The sequence below is a fragment of the Hakea prostrata genome, chromosome 1 (genome assembly GCF_041222555.1).
Source record: "Hakea prostrata isolate BN-2017 chromosome 1, UWA_Hpros_2, whole genome shotgun sequence".
Taxonomy (NCBI): domain Eukaryota; kingdom Viridiplantae; phylum Streptophyta; class Magnoliopsida; order Proteales; family Proteaceae; genus Hakea; species Hakea prostrata.
In genome coordinates this window covers 36,923,203-36,936,359 of record NC_142600.1, presented here as the reverse complement: position 1 = coordinate 36,936,359, position 13,157 = coordinate 36,923,203, and positions in this window count along the sequence as shown.

Genomic DNA, 13,157 nt, shown 5'->3' with positions numbered 1-13,157 from the left:
CCCCCTTTCCCCCTGAGTAAACGGCACAGTAGTACTTGGGGTTTAGTTAATTGGGTTTTTCATAAGTGATATAGAACTAGGGTTTTCCCTCTTTGCTGTTGTTGTTGGATATCTGTACTGATACGGCTTTTCTGTTTATATAGTGGCTCCCAAGATCAACCCGAACTTTATCAGAGCGAAGTCTAGTAAGAAAATCGTTCCGTCGGCGGTGGTTGGGGCAAGTGAGGTGGTTTCAGCTAGTGAATCCTCCAAGCGTAAGGCGACTGCTGTTGGTGAATCTTCAAGTCAGATTCCCACATTTTCTATTAATGTTGTCCCTGCGCCTCTTTTGCCCGAAGTGATCGCTCATCTTTCCCAGGAAGATCTTGATCACTCCGTTGTTGATGGCACTGCTGACGCCCCTGCTGCAGAGACCGTTGGTGCACCCCCGAAGGAGACTCTTTGGGCATCTGAGGCAACTATGTTGGCATCTGATGAAGGTGTGGTCCCAGCAGGTGCTGCTCCTATTTCCAATTCCAGTGCTTGTTTGGCATCCTCCTCTTCTCCTTCGGAGTTGGAGGATTTTGCCACCAGGAAGCGCCGTCGGGTGACAGGTGATGCAGCTCATCCTTCTCTTGGTGTAGCTCATCCTTCTCATCCTTTGTCTGAATTAGTGTCAAACGATTTTGACAGAGCGTTGGAATGGTGCACTGCTGCTCGAATGACTTCTGAGAGCGCAGTGCTTTCCAAACTTCCAGATGAAGTCTTTATGAAGTCACTAGTGATGTAAGTCTTTCTTCATTATCTTTTGATTCTGAAAAATTACTCTTCTGCTCCTTTTTAACTCGGAAGTTGTTTGCAAGAGTCTTACTGGTAACTTCCACAACCAAGTGGAAGCAGCCTCTAGGCTCAATAAGCTGAGTAAGGAGGTTTCCAGGCTTCGGGAAGACTCCAAAGCCAAGGATGCTGAAATTGCTCGCCTTAGGAAACTAGCTTGGGAGGTTGCAGGAGAAAAGAATTCGATGATCGGTCGTCTTCAATCGGACTTAGATGATGCCAGGGAGAAGATCCAGCAACTGGAACGAGGAGTTGGAAAGTTAGGAGCCAAAGGATCTGAAACATTACCCCAAAGGCAAGCTGTCGTTCCTTTGCCCGAATCCCTTCCAACTGATGTTCGTAGAGCCTGCGTCTTCATGTATTTACACAGTAAGCCCTTTGTTGATATGCTGAATGCTTATAACTTGCAAGCGTACCAGGATGGTGAGAACGAAGTATGTGAATCAATATTAAGGAAGGATCCTCATTTTGATACGACTCCCTACAGTGCTATTTGCCATCCTAAAGTATTTACCGACCTGGGTATTCCTCCTCCTGACTGGACCAAAAATAAGATTGATCCTCCACCTTCCGATCCAGATATTATGCATTATCTGAAAGATTCTCCTGTTTATTCTCCCCTGGAAGGAGTCAATTATGACGAGCTCGTCTCGAATGCAAGTTTGGTCGAGGACCATACTTCTCCTGGACAAGCTGGACAAAGAGTATGAAATTGCGGAGGATCTTATGCATACCGAGATAATTTTTGTAATCCTCATTTCTCCTCTTCATTTCCTTGAATCCACACCAATGGTTGACTCCTATGTTTGTTCTAGCAAAGTTGTGCTGATCTTGTATGACTTCTTAATAATCACCGATGATGACTTTCTTTTTTTGACCGAAGATTGTATCCAACTCTTGTAATCTTATGTTTTGATACTGGCCTCTTTCGATCTTTTGAAGAAATAAGAGATTAACTTCATCTTGAACTTTGCTAGCCATTTGAATTGCTGTTGCTTTAGGTCTTAGTTGTTTGAAACAATGCCTTTACTTAAAGATTTCCGGAGAAATACAATAAGTCTGAGAAGGAACTCACTCAGGTTTTAAACCGATGCCTTTACTTAAGGATTTCTGGAGAAATACAATAAGTCTGAGAAGGAACTCACTCAGGTTTTAAACCGATGCCTTTACTTAAGGATTTCCGAAGAAATACAATAAGTCTGAGAAGGAACTCACTCGGGTTTTAAACCGATGCCTTTACTTAAGGATTTCTGGAGAAATACAATAAGTCTGAGAAGGAACTCACTCGGGTTTTAAACCGATGCCTTATAGTTGGATCTTGTTCTTGAATGTGGTGTATGATGCCCTCCAATCAAAAGATAATTTGTTGAAAGCCAAAAATTGCATTGATTGAGTTGAAATTGTTTACATCGCAAACAAAATTGAAATCATCATCAAGGATAAAACTTTTTGAGATGCCTGGCATTCCACGAACGATCCAACTCTTTCTGGGTGTTGATGTTCTTCAGCCTGTAAGCTCCTGAACCAATTGGTTTTACAACCATATAAGGTCCTTCCCAGGAAGGGTCCAATTTTCTTTGGTGACGCGGGTCGGAAGCTAAGGTGTTTCTCAACACCAAATCTCCGGCTAAGTACCGACGATTCTTCACTCGAGTATTATAATGAGACGCTATCCTTCTTTGATAATGTTGAGTTCATGCTATTGCCTTTGCCCGAACTTCGTTTAACAGATCAAGACTATCAAGCAGTACTTGCTCATTTGCTTTTTCCTCGAACTCTCGATCCCGTAATGTTCCCGCCATTATCTCCACTAGTGCCAATGCGTCGGATCCATATGCCAACCTGAATGGAGTTTCTCCTGTGGGTGTTCGAACTGTAGTTCTATAGGCCCACAGTACATTATGAAATTCTTCGACCCAAGAAGCCTTGTCAGCTTCGAGTCTTCTCTTTATTCCTTCCAGTAGCGTTCGGTTAGTAACCTCTACCTGTCCATTGCTCTGGGGGTATGCCACTAAGGACATACGATGCTCGATCATATATGTTCCTCAAAATTGCTCAAATTGCGGACAGTCGAACTGAGTACCATGGTCAGTGACGATAATCTTTGGAATCCCAAAGCGATATATGATTGACTCAAGCACGAATTTCTCCACTTTTTTCTCAGTAATTGCTGCCAGTGCACTGGCTTCTACCCATTTCGTAAAGTAATCAATTACTACTATCAGATATTCTCGTCCGCCTGACGCCTTGATGAATTTGCCCATGATATCAATTCCCCACATCGCAAAGGGAATGGGATCTAGAATTGAAGTCATGGTTTCAGCCAGGCGCTTCGATATTGTAGCATGAATTTGACAGTTACCACACCGACGAACATATTCCATAGCAGCCTCTTGGATCTTAGGCCAATATAACCCAAGTCTTAGAATTTTGTGGGCCAGGGCTCGTCCACCCATGTGAGCTCCACAAATTCCTTCATGAACCTCAGCCAAAGCTGATTTTGCTCCTTCGAGGCCTATACATCTCTTAAGGGGTCCAGAATAAGATCTTTTGTATAGTCTCCCATTCTGAACGACAAATCTTGCTGATCGTATCTTGATCAACCTTGCCTCTTTCGGATCCTCAGGTAATTTGTCATCTCTCAGATACTCGATTATCGGATCCATCCAGCAACGCTCTGCTTCAATATAGGAAATTTCTTTCTCATGATAACTTGGAAAAGTTATCTCTTCAATATAGACCGAAGGGTCAAGATTCTTTTCTTTGGCATTGGCTAGTCGGGATAGCTCATCTGCCACTGAATTTTCATTCCTCGAAATCTGAGATATCTTCAAATTCCGAAATTGGTTTTGAAATGCCTACACTATCTCTTGATATTTCTGCAAGCTTGGTTCTTTAATACCATACTCCCCCTAGACCTGGTTGACTATAAGTTGAGAGTCACTATAAATAGTAACATCTGCAATAGACAATGCTTTTGACAACCGAAGTCCAGCTATCAGAGCCTCATATTCTGCTTCATTATTATTTGCTTCAAATGCAAATCTTAAAGCATATCGAATAATAAATCCTGCTGGACTTTTTAATAGAATTCCAGCTCCTGCTCCATCTTTATTACTCGAACCATCTACATATACCTCCCAAGTGGTTGGTATAATGGGATCCTCGATGGTGGATTCCACCGGTGCAGTAGTTTCTACTACAAAATCGGCTAACGCCTGAGCCTTGATTGCGGTTCTGGGCTCAAAGCTCACTTGGAACTTGCTGAGTTCGACTGACCAGGACACCATCCTTCCAGATAAATCAGGTTTATTAAGAACTTTACTAAGAGGAAAAGTTGTAAATACCTCAATTGGATGAGCCTGAAAGTATGGCCTTAGCTTCCTGGCGGCCATCATGAGAGCCAGAGCCTACTTCTCAATTTGCGAATATCTTGTCTCCGCATCTAGCAACACGTGGCTTACATAGTAAATCGGCCACTGTTTTTTATCTTTTTCAAGAACAAGTACTGCACTGACCGCTGAAAGGGACATCGCTAGATATAGCTGTAATATTTCCCCCTTCTCTGGTCTAGACAAGATCGGTGGTTGTCCGAGTGCTTCTATTAACTCCTCGAAAGCTTTCTGGCATTCTTCGGTCCATTTTGCTTCCTTCCTGCCCTTCAGGTCTTTAAGTGCCTTGAAGAAAGGCAAACATTTTCTCCCGGACTTGGAGATGAATCGATTCAAAGCAGCAACTCTCCCAGTTAAACACTGCACATCACGAACAATTTTGGGAGCCTCCATATCAACCAGAGCTTGTATTTTGGCAGGATTAGCCTCAATTCCTCTCTGTGACACCATGAAGCCCAAAAATTTTCCTGAAGAAACTCCAAAAGCGCACTTTTCTGGGTTCAGCTTCATTTGATACTTTCGCAGTACTGAGAATACCTCAGTCAAATCTGCAATATGATTTACTTTTGTAAAGCTCTTTACAAGCATGTCGTCAACATAAGCTTCAACATTCTTACCTATCAAATCTTTGAAAATCTTGTTGACGGCCCTCTGATATGTGGCTCCTGCATTTTTCAGGCCAAAAGGCATGACCTTATAATAATAGCTTTCACAATCAGTCATGAAAGTCAGTAAACTTCTCATCCTCCTTATTCATAAGGATCCGATTATACCTCGAGTAGGCATCCATGAAACTTAGAGTTTCATATCCTGCAGTCACATCTATCAAGAGGTCAATCCGAGGCAACGGATAGCAATCTTTAGGGCAAGCCTTGTTAAGATCTGTGTAGTCTGTACACATCCTCCACTTCCCATTCGCCTTTTTTACCATTACCACGTTGGCCAACCAAGTTGGGCATTCAATTGGTTCTATGAAACCAGAATTCTTGAGTTTTTCAACTTCACTACGAACGGCTTCATACTTTTCAATGGAGAAATTTCTCCTTTTCTGTATCACTGGTTTCACCTTAGGATCTATCCAGAGTTTGTGCTCTGCGACAGCCCGATCGATTCCTAGCATGTCTTCAGCAGACCATGCAAATACGTCTTTATTCTGTTGAAGAAATAACTTCAACTCATCTTTAAATTCCTCCAGCTGTTCAGACCTGATATAAGTAATCTTTTTCTCATCCTCGGTACACAGCTGGATTTCATCCAGCTTCTCCACTGGTTCGGGTCTTTGCATCTCTGCATTTTCCCGATCGTCTCGAACTTCTATAGGTAGGGCAGTCACCTTCCTCGGGCCCTCCTTGTCTTTTAAATAGGCAACGTAACATTGCCGAGAGATCCTTTGGTTAGAGGAGACTTGACCAATTCCCATATCAGTCGGGAATTTTATCTTCAGGTGTTTTTGTCTAAACAATAGCACCTATCTTGGATAAAGATGGTCGCCTGAGGATAACATTGTAAGCTGGCAGTTCCCGAACCACCAAAAAATTGATTCGGACGGTTGTTTCCTTAGGAAAACTTCCAATAGATAAGTCCAACTGGACAGATCCTTGCGCCACCGCAGATGACCCTGCAAAACCATATAGATGTGTGGATGAAGGTTCCATCAAGTCCTGATCCACCTTCAATTTTTGATACACTTCATAACAAATTAGGTCAACTGCAGACCCTGTATCAACCAAAACTCTATGCACTTCCCAACGTGCAATCTCTACCTTGATGACTATGGCGTCATCATGAGGTAAACAAATGCCTCTTTCGTCCTCCTCACCAAAGGTGATAGAATCTTCACCATTCAGCTTTTTTCGCTTCTGCGTCTCTCCGGTTCCGAAAAATTTGGATTTTGTTTTCAAACTCCCGAGTGATTCGGGCTCTGGTCCCCCGAAGATGGTAAGGATCGGTGACCGAGTAGCTTCAATCACCTCCTTGCCCTTCTTAGACTTCGGAGCCTCCCTTGATCGTTCTTAACTAACCGAACGATCCCTTTTAGGAGCAGCCGTGCGTGGCTCACGTGGCTCCTCCCTCCTTCTGCTAACAAAATTGGACAAGTGTCCCTAAGATATTAATCTCTCAATATCTGCTTTCAGATGACGACAGTCATTTGTATAATGACCATAGTCCTTGTGGAATCGGCAATACTTTTCTCAATCCTGCTGCTCTCCGGGTTTCAAAAGAATTTTAGGCGGCCACTTCAAAAAAAATTTTCTTTTGATGATATTTAAAATATCAGCCCGAGGAACATTCAATGGAGTGTACTCACCTTTACCGGGAGACCTTTGGCGCCAAGCCTGAGATTTTCCAACCCGATCACGGACATTTTTCTTTGGCTTCGCTTTCGCTCGGAGCCTTCATTCCCTTATTGGAGACTTTATTATCTCCTTGGCGCGCATCTAGAATCTCCATGACTTCAGCCTGCTTCGGCATCTCTCGTACCAACTCAAGCATAAGTCGCAGGCATATCCTGTAGTAATAACTCCAGGAGTTTCCGATTAGTGAGTCCCGTGAATAGAGCAGTTTTGGCTACTTGCTCATCCAAATTTTCTATCTCCATCGTTACTTTGTTGAATCTTTTTAGAAACTCTCTGATTGATTCGTTTTTTCCTTGTCTGACAGTAAACAAAGTTTCCTCTGTCTTTTTGACCTGTATTCCACTCTGGAATCGCCCTATAAATTTGCGCTCCAATTCATCAAAGTTTACGATCCTTCCAGAGGGGAGGTTCGAAAACCACTTTTGTGCTACTCCAGTTAAAGATGAACCAAAAACCCTGCATAAAATTTCATCAGAATTACCTGAAACTGCCATGGTCTGTTGGTAATAGCCAATGTGAGCTGTTGGATCTCTGGAGTCATCGAATGTAGAAAAGGTAGGTAAACGGAAGTTATGGGGAAACTGATATCCCGCAATTGGCTCGGCAAAGGGGGTCTTTCGAATGACTGAGTAAATATCTTCAGTTATCCTTCCCTTAGCCAACTACCCTAATTTCTCATTGATGTTGGCCAATTCCTGACCAATCTGGGTCGGGTGATCTTCAGCGATATGATCACGACCTCGATTAACATGATCATCACGTGCTATTCGATCATCACGAACAGCCCGTCCTTCCCGAACATTCCGCTCGTCGCGAACTGCTCGATCGTCACGAACGGTTCTTCTGACAGTTGGTGAGTGAGTTCTTACCCCTGTATCCAACCTTGTATTTGAATCAGTTGTACTCTCTTGCGGTCTGTCGAACCGATCGTCTCGCCTAGGTTGATCGTTAATCCTCCTAAGTCCTCGGTCTCCTTCACGAAAATTCTGACCGATATTCCGGTCTTCAGCCAATCTTTGATCACGTGGCAACGCACGTCTCCCTGAATCGCATTGATCAGGTTCTTGTGGTAAAACCACTCATCTAGTGAGCATGCGGAGTGCTTGGCTCACCTTTAAAAGTTGAATCTTTACCTGATTCAATTGATCTTGGAATGTATCAGGAGGATTACGTCCTCCCTGACCACCATCTACCTCGATAGGATTTTGGCTTCCCTGGGGAATATCTGGATTATTCGCTCCAGGGATCTGAACACCGGAATCGCACTGTGCAGCGGCTGCTACTGATCTAGTCACCATGGCTTTTCAAGTCGTTTCCCACAGACGGCGCCAAATGATGCGTCCAAAATCTGCTCAGCCCTTAGATCTCCTCGTGATGACCTGCAAAACGAAAGCGTCAGATGTGGCCCGACCGCGGGGTCGGGAGTCCACCTTCGAAGGCTAAGTCAGTTGATGAACTTAATCACAAATAGCTCTGCTAGAAGCACAGAGCTAAGGAATAAAGAACTGGGAAAGGTGATCTAGATCGTAAGCCGCTGATAGTTTACGTCTATCAGTATGTATCTGAATCTGAATCTGAGTCTCAGATTGTGTGTCCTTCACCTCGTATGGCAGTGAGGTTTATATAGAGTGTACCTTCGAATCTCCTTCTTTGGATGCACTTGAGCCTTCTTCGGGTAGTCGTTGGATCTTAACAGTTAGATCCGTTGAGTAATAGACTTCTACTAGTTTGGACTACTAGAGGACTCCTGAGATAACCTTTCGGTTATGCGGTGATTATCCCTTCGATAATGATTAGCCACAGCCGTCAATTCGAGTCTGCTATCATTAGGGTAATTAACCTAATTCATAAGTAGGATTAGGGCGTGCTTGTAGCTGAATAAGTTTTCTTCCTCAGCAAGCCATCTTCTGGATCCGGTTCGCTCGGGAGCGAGTCGGTTCCCTCTGTCTCGACCGGGGTCGAGGGTCGAACTAGGTATGAACCCGGTCTGATCATAATTTCTCCATATCAGTAACTTAGCCTTTTAGTTCCCCGTAGTTCGACCCTTGTACTTTCGCTTGCTAGATTAGTATAGGATTTTATTTTTGATTGGTTAGCGACACGATCATAGCCAAACACTTCTAGACATGCCCTAGTTATGTCAACTAGTAACCCGAGAAAGTGCCAAGGGGCACCATAGGAAAATGTCACATACCACCTCCACTGGTGTCCAAAGACAGAAACGCCGAAAGAGCATTCCCCATTCCCCAATTACAACCTAAGCAACCACAATCCCAAATCAGTCATTCACAAGTACAACTGATAATGCAAAACACAAGTAAATAATCATTCATATATGACTGAAGTAATAACTGAATCAAATAAACAAGTACTACTGTAGTTGAAGAAACTACAACAGCAATATAATTATAAGAAAGCTAATTCAACAATAGTATGATTAGGTAATCCAATTCAATTACAAGTAGACATGTATATTAGGTTATTAGGGATCAACCGTCCTTACCTTACACAATCTTCAAAGAATTCCGGAGAATAAAGAGGAGAGGTCCAAGACTAGCAAACAAACCCTAAACAAGCATATAACAATCATTAGGAATAAGCCCTAAAAGATTAGAAGTCAAACGGATCAAATCGGACAAAGAAACAAGTTGCTGTCAGCTTGGGCAGCTTGGTTGGCAACCTAGTCTAGTTGACCCAAGGAACAGTACGGGGTATAAAACCCTAAATTGGTCATAACTTCTTCGTTTGAAGTCCGATTGCTCCGAAATTTGAATGGGAGTTCCCAAAAACATACTAGGTCTATCTATGAAGGTCTAAGCATCAAATAGGGCCAAAAAGATAGAATCCTAATTGAACCATAGGATTGGGGTTTCATTGTTGACAGTCCATGGATCTCATGGAAGGACTAGAGAGAATAATGATTCACGTAGGGAAAGAAGAATAGAAATTCATAATCAAGAAAGGTGTTGGGAGGATCCAACAAATAAAAGATAAATCATGGTTCTCAATTGGATATCCTTTCATGAGGGTTACCTAAGAATTTCCCTTCAAAATCAACCAATAGCAGATTCTCAAAGTAGAAAGGGAAAAGAGAACCACCCAACAATGGATATAAGGAAAGGTTGTAACAATGGTGTGAGACCTTTCCCACAATCACAAAGATAGGTAGAACATTTATATCAAACCCTATCTATGGTCAACAGAATGATGGTTGATCAACCATAGAATGAAAGGTGGGGAAAGAACCATATGTATGTTATAATATAGTACATCCTTGACTGATGCTTGAGCTGTTCAAGAATGGATTGATGTAAACATTTGAATGAGATGATCATGCTTATAACTTTACATCGTTAAATTGAGAAGAATGCCCAATGCCTATGTTTGTTAAAGTATACATGTCTTTCTTGTTCCAAAAAACTTACGTGAATGACTACATGCCTCACACCTCGGCTCCCGATTTTATGGTTGACTTCCCTATATTTTGTGATTAGGATAGCTTCTAATGCCAAGATACTTAGGAGAGAGGGGATTTGGAACTGATTAAATTGCTTCAACTGCATTGTTTACTTAATTCCACCAACGCTTGTATTGTTTTGATTTTAAATCCATAAAATTAGCATCGATAGACCATTAAATCCATAGAATTAGCATTGATAGTGGGTTCGATTCCCACAGACGGCGCCAAATGTTGGTGCTAAAATTGCCGGAGGCTTTGAACCGTAATCCTTGCACCAATCCATTCAGATCTGGATCGATCTGGCTTGCTCAATCGTCAATCAACCTCTCGCTCCTGAAAGATAGAACACCAATGAGAAACAAAGCCGATCGTCTTGATCGGCCTGTCTCCGACGATCTAGTCAGTAGATGATCCGAAGTAGAGCTCTCAGAGAGCTTTAATGGAAAATGAGCGAGAAGAGTGTGAATATTCGAATGAGCTTACCTTTCATGAGAATCTTGGCTCTATTTATAGGCTTGAATATGTTGTCTCTTATCATTGATGACCGTCGGATAGAAAGTATAGATTGGATGGCTATGATTAAGCCTTTGTTTAACCTTTGGGCGGACCCTTAAATTCATTCATCTCATCAGCTGAATCCGGTTGAACCTGATTAGACCGGTATAAACCGGAAGTGGAAATTTTAGTCGTAACACTTATACTTCCACACCTTAACCTTCCCTGAGCCTATGGTCCCCGTCCTTGTTACTAGATTGATGATGATAAAAAAAACAAAAAATAAATTTGTACAATTACCCCAAAAATATATTAAATTGGTAGAGACACCCCAAAATGTCACTTAAATTTGCATATTGGTACACTCTGTTAGCCAATTCCGTTAAGTCATGGTTAGATAATTTCATAATTTCAAAAATTGCCCTTAATGTTTTTGTGACTTTATAGTATTGCCCTTTAACCCCTTATGTATAACTTTTTGTGACTTTATGATGTTGCCTTTAGTGAAATAAAATCCTTAATTTGATATGACCGTATAATTTTTAGTCATGATATGTAGAATATGGTATAACTGTAATTTTCAACTTTAATAAACAAATATTGCTAAGTATTAAGGATATATCTGGAAAATCAACCAACATCCTAGCTGCCACTTCATCTCAAGTATATGCGGCTAGGATTGCTTCCAAGAATTCCACTGCTGTTAGAAGTTCCACAACTGATCAAACTTCTAAGAGTTCTACTGATGTTAGAAGTCCTACTGATCAAACACTAGTTATTATATACAAGAAGAACTCTACAATTGATACTCATAAAGACACTAGGCAACCCAAAGGGGATACTGATTGGTTAGGGGTGGATCTAAAGAGGGGCCGGGGGCCATGCCCCCCCCGGATTTTTAAAATTTTTATACGATTCCCTTTATTCTCTTATTTTTTCCAGTATTTTCTCTTCCCACATGTGAAATGTCAATATTTGGCCCCCCAATATTGAGAACAATTTTTAAAGGTAAAATAATGGGTATAAATGTCGTTCATAATTAAAAACTAATTCTTCAATCCCTATTTATTCTCCCCTCTCTTCTCTCTCATCTTTTCTTCCTATTTATTCTCTTATGTTTCTATAAATGTAGGCTAAAGGAAATTTTAGGGGGAAAAAATCTTATTAGGTATTCAAAAATCAAAATGTAATTCTTAATTAGAAACTAACTCTTCAATCCCTATTAAAAGGTATTATATCTCCTTCTCAGTCTACTTTTGTACCTGATAGATTAATCTCTGACAATATAATTGTGGCTCATGAGCTTTTTCATTACATTAAGCGTCGTAAAAAGGGGGAAAAAATTCCTAGCACTCAAGTTAGATATGAAAAAAGCATATGACCGATTGGAATGGCCTTTCATTAGTGCTACATTGCTTAAGTTGGGGTTCTCTCAGAAGTGGACTGAGTTGGTTATGGGGTGCATAACTTCAGTATCCTACTCCTTATTGGTGAATGGATCTGACAGTGGATCATTTATGCCCACTAGGGGTATTAGACAAGGGGATCCCCTTTCTCCATATCTCTTTATTCTTTGTTCCCAGGTGTTTTCGGCCATCATCCAGAAAGCTGAAACAGAACACTTAACAAGAGGAGTTAGCATCAAGAATCGGACCCAACCAATCTCACATTTGCTTTTTGCCGATGATTGCATCCTCTTTTCGGAAGCCAGTCTGAACAAAATTTGCATGCTAAAGCAGTGCTTAGAGTACTACTGTCAAGCTAGTGGTCAGGCTTTAAATCTCAAAAAGTCTAACTTGACTTTCAGCCCAAACACTCCAAGGAAATCCAAAGCTTGGTTTTCTAGAGTATTGAAGGTGAAGTATGGCGAGGGGCCGGGGAAATATTTGGGTCTTCCCACAGAATTCGGATTGTCAAAAAAGGAGGTCTTTAAGGAGGTAACTCAGAAAACCTGCAACAGAATTAAAGGGTGGAAAAACTCTCCCATTTCTACTGAAGGCAGGGTCACTTTGGTCAAATCAGTAGCAAGTGCTATGTCCACTTATAGCGCTTCACATTTTTCTCTCCCGGCATCTCATCATGATGATGTGAAAAAGCCATGGCTAATTGTATTTGGGGGCAAAAGGATGAAGAACACAGAATTCATTGGGTGTCATGGGCTAGACTATGTAGATCTAAAGAGGATGGTGGCCTAGGTCTACGCGATCCTCAACTACACAATAGAGCTCTTCTTAGTAAGATGGCATGGAAACTCTGGCTAACCCGGAATCACTATGGGCACAATTCATGAAAGACATATACTTTCCTAAATGTTCATTCATGGAAGCTAAACCAGGAAATTGTCCTTCATGGGCTTGGAGGAGTATCCTTATCGATCATAATGTGTTACAAGATGGTTTAATCTGGCAACTGGGAAAGGAAACAAAGTTCTAATCTGGGGTGCCAACTGGATTCCTTCTTGACCGCAGTTTAGGATTTCAACGCTCAAGCCTACAAGGTGTGATATTAAATTTGTTGATGAGATCTGATGCGTCCAAAATCTGCCCCCCCCCCCCCCCCCCCCCCCCCCCCCCCAAAAAAAAACACAAAAACAACCCCCCCCCCCCCCCCGGCGCGCGCCCCCCCCCCCCCCCCCCG